Source organism: Propithecus coquereli, unplaced genomic scaffold (assembly GCF_000956105.1).
Source record: "Propithecus coquereli isolate 6110/MARCELLA unplaced genomic scaffold, Pcoq_1.0 Scaffold141, whole genome shotgun sequence".
NCBI lineage: Eukaryota > Metazoa > Chordata > Mammalia > Primates > Indriidae > Propithecus > Propithecus coquereli.
In genome coordinates, this window is record NW_012138414.1 from 917,960 (window position 1) to 926,259 (window position 8,300).

Consider the following 8,300-nt stretch of genomic DNA (forward strand, 5'->3'; position numbering starts at 1 on the left):
AATATTACTCAATTATAAGAAAAGACAGTGATCTAGCACCTCTTATATTTTCCTGGATAGACCTTGAGCCCATTATCCGAAGTGAGGTATCACAAGATCAGAAGAATGGGCTCCACATGTACTCACCATCAAATTGGCACTGAGTCATCAACACTATGGTGCTTACACGGTAGTAATATTTTCCAGGGATTAGGGGGTTGGCGGGGGTAAACACAACTAATGGATGCAGTGAGCATTGTAGAGGGGAAGGGCACGCCTCTAACCCTCGCTTGGGTGAGGTAAAGACATAAAATGTAACCAAAATGTTTGTACCCTCATAATATCCTGAAATAAAAAAAAAAGACTCCATTCAAAATAAACCCCAAACACCCCTCTTAAGCCTACACTCCCCTCCAATTTCTGCTCTCTCTCCTTTCTGGTCAGGTTATACCCTCATCAATTCCACCAAAACATTTCTAGATAATTTCATTAGTGACTCCCATGTAGCTAAATCAGCTGATGTTTTCCATCTCTTCGTACTGGACTTCTGAGCAACATTCAACACCATTGACCTCTGCCTGCTCCCCTCGCTGTCCTTGGCAGCCTGACTTTCCTCAGCCTGGACGTCTGATGTTGTAGTCCCTCAAGCTCTGTCCTGGACTTTCTGAAGTTCTTACTCTGTTCTTTTCCTGGGTGATTCTGACCAGGCTTCAATCACCTTCCTATCACAGCCTACTACTGGCTGCCAGAGTTTATAGATGTCCACAGATTTCCCAGGTGAATTCCTTTGTAGTAGCTACCACAGTTTGTGGTTACAGATGCAGTCATTTATTTACCTTCCTCCCCAGGTGCTTAGTGAGTCTATCTGAGTCTATCACAGTCTGAGTCTATCTTTGCTCCGCAGTGTCCCTACAGCTTAGCACTGAGCTGACACCTATTAGCTATTTACCGCATATTGTTGAATGGAGGACTGACTGGTCAGAGGAAACTTGGCAATTACATGTCTGTCCAGGAGTGCTTCTGAGGTGTCTCTAGTTAGAGACACTTAGATTATAATTAATTTGTCCTCACCTGTCCGTGGAAACTACACTTGCTAAAATGATCAGCAGCTTGTTCCTTGTCAAGTTCTTTGGCTTCTTTGATCTTATTTTTTAGAGATTTAGGTGGCCCAAATATATTCTTCCTTGGTGCTCTCCCTCCCGCTCCCCGCACATGCTCAGTCTGCAGTTGCTGCCTGTTTTGGAGCTCCTCTTGTTTCTTTGTTTATATCTCTTCTCTCTTCCATTAAATAACTCAAGGAAAAATTTGGAACAATTTGGTTTTCTCCCTCTAAACACAACCTATAGAGTTGAGATACCACTACATTTCATGCTGAAATCAGTCACCACCTGACATACACGGATTAGAAAATTACACTTCTGATCACAGATATACTATTTTTTGTGGTATGTTTTTGGTATCTTGCATGGATTTAAAGCTTTATTTTGTTCTAAACCTCAACGTGAATATAATACATAGGTACACTACAATACACTAATAGAATAAAACAAAATATGTCTCTATGTGCATTCATTATTCTTTTCCAGCTTTCCTCTATGTTCCTCTGATCCCTAAGACTCAGCCTTAGTACCAGTCTATATTTTCCATAAGATCATAAAAATATGAAATCCGTAGTTCGTTCTTTTTGATTTGATGTATCTCTATAACCTTGGCAAGTAGTATACAAAAATGTTGACCAAGTGATTTTGTTATAATGGCTTCATATATAGATAAAAGAATTCCTCAGTAGTCCAACAGATTTGGGATTTCAGATAAGCAAGCTACACTTTTGGCCCACTTAATTGCTTTTTCATTAGACATGAAGATTGGGGGCCTGAACTGTCTGACTAAATCAGTTCTCTCTTCGGTTTTGCTTGTGTGGAAACCGCCTCACCTCTGAGGTCCTAGTTGGCTAATTCCAGTAAAGTCCCACTGGGAGCATGACAGGAAAAGGGAAGTGATGCAAACAGACTGGAGAGCTTTAATGCAGCTGGTGACTGCGCCATTATCCAGGGAATGCAGGTTAATGTGGAGAAAGAGGGGAACTGTAGGAGACAGCAGTGCAAACCCAATAGCACCCATTAGGGAGAACAGTCATGCAGCATAGAGACCAGGAAGAGGGTTAAGTGTCAAGAAGGCAGAGAAACCCTTCCCCCCACTCCCTAATGAAAGAAAACATGCCAGAGACAGGGACTAAAGGAACAGCAAAAGAATGAAGACTGAATTAATTCATGTGGACTTGGCTCTCACACTGTGCCCCGGCCCAGAGTCACCCGATGTCTTTAAATCCTGGCAGGACCAATAGTGCACACTGGTGGTCATGCGGTGGAATATAGGAGACATGTTGCACGGTTCCCAGTACACTCTGGGTCAGCTGCGTGTAAACTATTAACATGGCATATGCAGATAGCTGTGTTATAAAGCAGAATATTAAGTGAAACCAGAGAGACACAAATAAAATGATGTGATAATTCAGAGAATTCAATTTCTATTCGAGTGTGCAAGTGTGTGCATTGTGTATGTGTTGAATCCAGAAAGGTTTCATGAAGACATGGGATTTGAGATCAGCCTTGCAGAACTGAAAAGGCTCTTGTCAAACACATGCTGTGGGGTAAGGCAGAAATAGTACAAGAAAGTGGGAAAGGGTTAGGAGATGAGAGGGTGCTTAGAGAAGGTTAATAGTCTAGTTTGGCCAAGGTATGAGATGTGATATGGGGGTAAAAAGAAATGAGGCTGCAATGGTAAGTTGAGGACAATCCATGAAGGCCTAGATGCCACCATGGCTTTGTTTCTCCGTTTGTCCCCATTTTCTCAAAGGTATTCCATTATTGGCCTCTACCTGGGGCCTTAGGCCAGAGCCAATCTGGTGGGAATATATGGAAGCCTTCCTCATCCATTTGGGTTTGGATGTGCATCATGTTCACCATAGTCTGAGTCCAGAGTCCAGCCCCACTGGGCTCCAAAATTCCCATGCTCTCCATCCATAAGTCTCCTCTGCTGAGGTATGGCCCAGAGCCCGTCTGTACCTCTAGTGCCCAGCTAGCCCCTAGGTCACAGAACTCCTTATTTTCTCAGGTCCTCGTGTTCACCAAACTGAGCTTCTACTTGCTCCCTTTTCCATACTCTGCCCAGTTGCTGTGCCTAGTGGCACAGTGGCCCACTAGAAATTGATCCTAACCCACTTAAACTGGGCCCTGGAACCCCTCAAAGTTCTTAACAGTGTTCTCACACCCAAACTAGGTCCCACATCTGTGTAGCTTCTTGGCTGGATGTACACCTGCTTTGTGCTGAATTGCTAATTAGAGGTTTTGGTATTGATCACTTATCGGATTAGCAATAAAACTATAATATTTATGTAGGTCCAGGCAGTGAACCTACACATACTGGTAGCCTCTTCTCTTCATCAATGCTCTCGGCCACCTTTACTCTAAAGAGAAGATCTCTATTCAGCTATGGCCTGTTATCCTTCACACCTGCCCATCACACTTAGTGCCAAAGCCTACCCCAGAGAAGCTCCAGGACAAGGGGTTTGGACTGCATTTGGCCATAGTGATGTGATTTCCCATTGTCAACTAATCTATTGTATCTACTAGTCTATTGTACATAAGCTTTACTCACATAGGGTTTATGTTCCAAGGATAATTGATTCTCCATCTTCCACCATTTTCTTATAGGAAAAATCAACTCCAAGGACACACATGGCATGTAAGACTGTGTCATACAGAGTTTGTTGGGCGCATAAAGCAGAACTTACTTAGGGAATTTAAACATGGGACATATATTGGAAGGATGTCAGAAGATCACACCAATGATGGGATGGCTGGAGAAACAGGATTAAAATGGGAAGAATAAGGCAACTCCAGAGGCTCAGGGTTAGCTGCAACCATAGAGGTGGTCATAGAGCAGGAACTTGGGATAGTAGTGGGTGCCTCCCTGGTACCAGTGTGACTTCCATTTCCTTTGCCCTTGTGTTACTCTTTGAAGATTCAAAATTACAAAAGGGTATCTATCTCCTGCTTGACCATTTCCCGGCATGGGGTGTCTGAGAGGAAGGATTTGCTTAGTCAGCCTCCATGGTGACAGGCAAGCATCTGAATTTATTGTCCCCCAAATATCCCACACAATGGAGAAGAAGAGATTTCTCAAAAAGAAGTGAAGATGCAGTTCAGAAGGAGAAATGGGTATTGTGTTGACAAAAACTTATAAATATCCTCATATATCCATTCTGTAGTTTTTTCTACTACCGTTGCAGTTCTCACACATTTTAAGTCTTGAAAAGACATTTTGCTAATAGGTTGACAAAAGCTGTCACTCCGAAATGGTTTCTGACTCTGCCCCAGCTTCCCTGCAGAGCTCCAAATGCCCGAGCTCCTCCCACATGGTCTGAGAGTGCCCCAGGGGTATCTCATGTGGGCTCTGAGAGGTGGTTTGTATCTCAGGGGCTCCATCTTTGCCTTTTCCTCATGTTCGAAAGTTCTGTGGTTGTGTCTTGGTGGATACTGGCATGAAAAGTGGAAGCTCTGATGTCAATATTTTCAATTCCACAGGCTTAGCGATTTCTGCTCCCACAGCCCCTGGTGCTGTGACTATGACTGTCACCAGTGCTGTCACCTCCATGGTCACCAACATGCCTCTCATGCCTAGTGACACAGAGATTTAGAAGTAATTTCCATTGCTTTCCTGCTGCATATATCTCAGACATGGGCTGGGGAGGGGAAGTCTGGGTGGCTGTGTCCCTCTCAGAATCTCTCCTTCCTCTGTGAACATGAGTGGACCCATTGTCTTTGAGACAGATTTTGAGGCCTTATCATCTTTTTCCTTATGTTGTGTTGTTTACTAAGAGGCTCTCAAGGATCCAGCCATCGCTACTCGGTTGATGCCATCTTAGGCTTCAAGTGGAACCCTGCTACCTACACTGGGTGCAAGTCCCCAAAGCAGTCATGTGATTCCTACCTTTGTCCTTTTGTCTTTCTCTTCCCTTTTCTGGGAATGTCATCCCCAAACTGTATTCACCTGTAGAACTCTGACTAATCCTTCAAAATCCTTCAATCTTATCCAACCCAGCTCTTGGGTAATTAATTGCAGCCAATCCACCCTCTGTCTCCTAGCACTCAGGGCAGTATATTGAAATAATCTGTTTATATTTGTCTCCCCAACTAAACTATGAGCTCCTTGAGGACAGGATCTCTTTTTTATTTTAATTTTAATTTTTAATTTTATTTTTTTATTACTGTCTCTTTAGCAGGCAGCTCACTGCCTGGCACAAAAAGACCCTGGATACAATTATTCAGTCATTCAGTACTGAAATTTAAGATTAAAACAATTTTCGTATCAACACTTCTAAGCTACTCAGTTCAAGAGGAGTGTATGCAAAGGGGGGTGATAAATACCATATGCTTCCATCTGTGGTTAGGAGGAGGGTAAGAGGTGAGAGGAGGGTTGGTGAAGGGCTAATGTGTATCACCCATCTAAACAGCAGCTCGCAGAGGCCACTCGTTTCTGTATTCCCCACCTCCTCGCAGCTCCTGATCTCTGCCTAGCCTTCCGGCTGGCCTAGGCACCCTCTGAAAACACCATGTGTTTAGAAATCACTCAAAGTACTCATAAATGATGGCTGTGATTATGATAAAAGATAAGGTTCTATTTCTCCACATAACAAAGAAAATGTCACTAAAGATTATGTCCATAGCATTGGAGGAAATAGAATCAAACAAGCAGTTTAAAAATGATTACTTTAGAAAAATTTCCTAAGAAAATAAAAAGCATTTTATTAAAGATTAGTCTTTTAGTAAAGCCCATGTTTCAGAATACTATGTAAATAAGTTCTGCTGTCCACATTTGCATATTTTTCCCTCCTGGGAAGCTAAGAAGCATTATGTCTAACTATTTTTTTAAGTAATGCTCTTTAGTCACTCTGTTGAATATTTCATGAAAAAGCAAGCATTACCTTTTGTTTCATTTCCTTTTGTACAATTGTAGCAAATATGAGATTGGTGTCCAAATTGAGGTAGGAATTTCGGTTTATTAATCTCCTTAAGATGGTTTTCAGGCATTATTTTTGGTGCGAAGCGGAAGAAACTTGGTTAAAGGTTGAGTTTTGTGGAAGATTTGAAGTAGAGAAGGAACAAAGTGTGGGTGATTTTGCAGTAGGGAGAGTAGGGACAAGGAACTCTGTGCCTACAAGTACAATTTATGAAGGCTGGGTGCTTCACACGGAATATGGGCTTAAAGGAAGTCAGTAATCGTAGAGGTGATTATCAGTTTTTCTTGATGAGCTCTTTGTTATCAGAAACTACTCTCCAATTACAGTTTGGGCAGGGCTGTATTGCTTATCCTTCTTTTCCACTTCTGTATGCAGTGGACACTCAGAATCTTTATTATGAGTTATCTGGGACCACAGATGCCTTTCATGAGCTAAAATTGGGCTCTGTGGCATTTCAACATATATATTTTATGATCTATCTATTCTTTGCTCTGTGCCACCCTGTTCAGGAAACCCTGCAGAGTAAGAATCATAGATTTCAGAGTTGGAAAGGGCCTTTAAAAGTTGTCCATCCAGATAATCTAATGCCTAAGTCCCCTCTGCCATGTGCCCCAAAGTCAACACCGAGCCCCTTTCTGAATGCCTTCAATTCAAATAGATCATTCCGGAGGCCTGTGCAACTTTGGGCGGGGCCACGTGGGCTCTCAGGGTTACAGAGATTTTCCTAATGTTGAGCAACAACGTTCTTCTTTTTAATTTCCACCTGTTATTCCTAGTTCAGCCTTCTGCGGTCATGTAGAAGGAATACGGGCCCTTTTTCAGATGACAGCTCTGTTCATATTAGAAGACTGCTCTGTGTGTCCCAAGGTTTTCTTATTTTTTTGAATGAAATACTTTCCTTAGTAGCATTTCATCTGCACAGAGAAAGTACGGCTGTGGAAGGGCAGCAAGCCTGGAAGCCCCTGGATCCCACTCTCGGCTCTTTTATTTGTTGGTCGCATGAAAATAGACAAACCTCTTACTTTGAGAGCCTATTCATCATAAGATTAAATAAAACGCCAATTTCATGGGGATATTTTTAGAATTCATTTATTCAATAAATATTAATTGAGTGCCACTAGGCTGGGAATAAAATACTGAACGAGGCAGACAAACACCCCTACCCTCTTGGAGCTTAGGTTCTGTGGGGACAGCAGGCAGAAAATATGGGAAACGTAGAGACTGGTGGCTGGCAAAGGCACTATGAAGACAGGCAAAGCAGATGAGTGGGAATGGGGAATACCAGAGGGGGTCTGCAGTTTTAGATGGGGACTAATGACCCAGCATGTACGATTGCACTTTGTAAACTGTAGAAAGTTGTACAGATGGGGCTTATTTCTGTGGGCTGGTGCTGTCGCTCCCCAACACTGGTCACTTTGTGTGGCCATACTCCTTTCCCTATTTATCTCTTCTTATTGGGTGTCTAGAACTCAGCCTGGCGCCCCGGGTATGCTTTGTGCAGATCAAGGTATTACATTGATTTTGCCCTACCTACTTTTAAAAGGATTTTAGGTAGCTTATAATCAACTAAGAATCTACAGCTTTCTACCTGATTTCATATCTGAGCACGTAGCAGTCTCCGTGGGAGGCTTACCCAGTGATGGGGCAGCAAAGCCAGCTTTGGAACAGGCGTGGGCAGCTTCCCACAGTCTGATATTAGGTCTCCTGCCCTCATCCATTTACTCCAAACCACGGTTTTTGAAAGAGAGAAGGAGGCTTTCATTTCCTAAGAAATTGGTACCCTTGAAAGCAAATAGCTGAAAATAGACAAATTTCCCATGCAGAAGAACTCTAAGTAATTTATATGTATATAAATGCTCAGCTCTCAAGGAGGTGGAACATAAACCCCCACTCCTTAAGTGTGAGATTCACACAGACAGCTGCTACCAGAGTCCTGCGTGCAAAGGGGGAAACAGGAGTGACTTTGCAGTGGGCAAAGCTGACACCCCCCCACCTCAGCTAGGGGTTCGAAGTCAACGTCAGCAGTCACAGATCATGCTGATAGAGACCCTTGATATGTTGTGGTAAAAACGGCAGTTTGCCTTGTGACCATCCTTCCAAAAATGCATATTCCCAGTCTTATGAGTAAAACGTCAGACAATGCCAATAAAGAAGCATTGTTATAATATACCTGACCAGTACTCCTCCAAACCATCAAGGTCACCAAAAACAAGGAAAGTATGAGACACCGTCCCAGCTAAGAGCAACCTAAGAAGATATAACTACTAAATGTCATATGGTATCTCGAAACAGAAAGAGG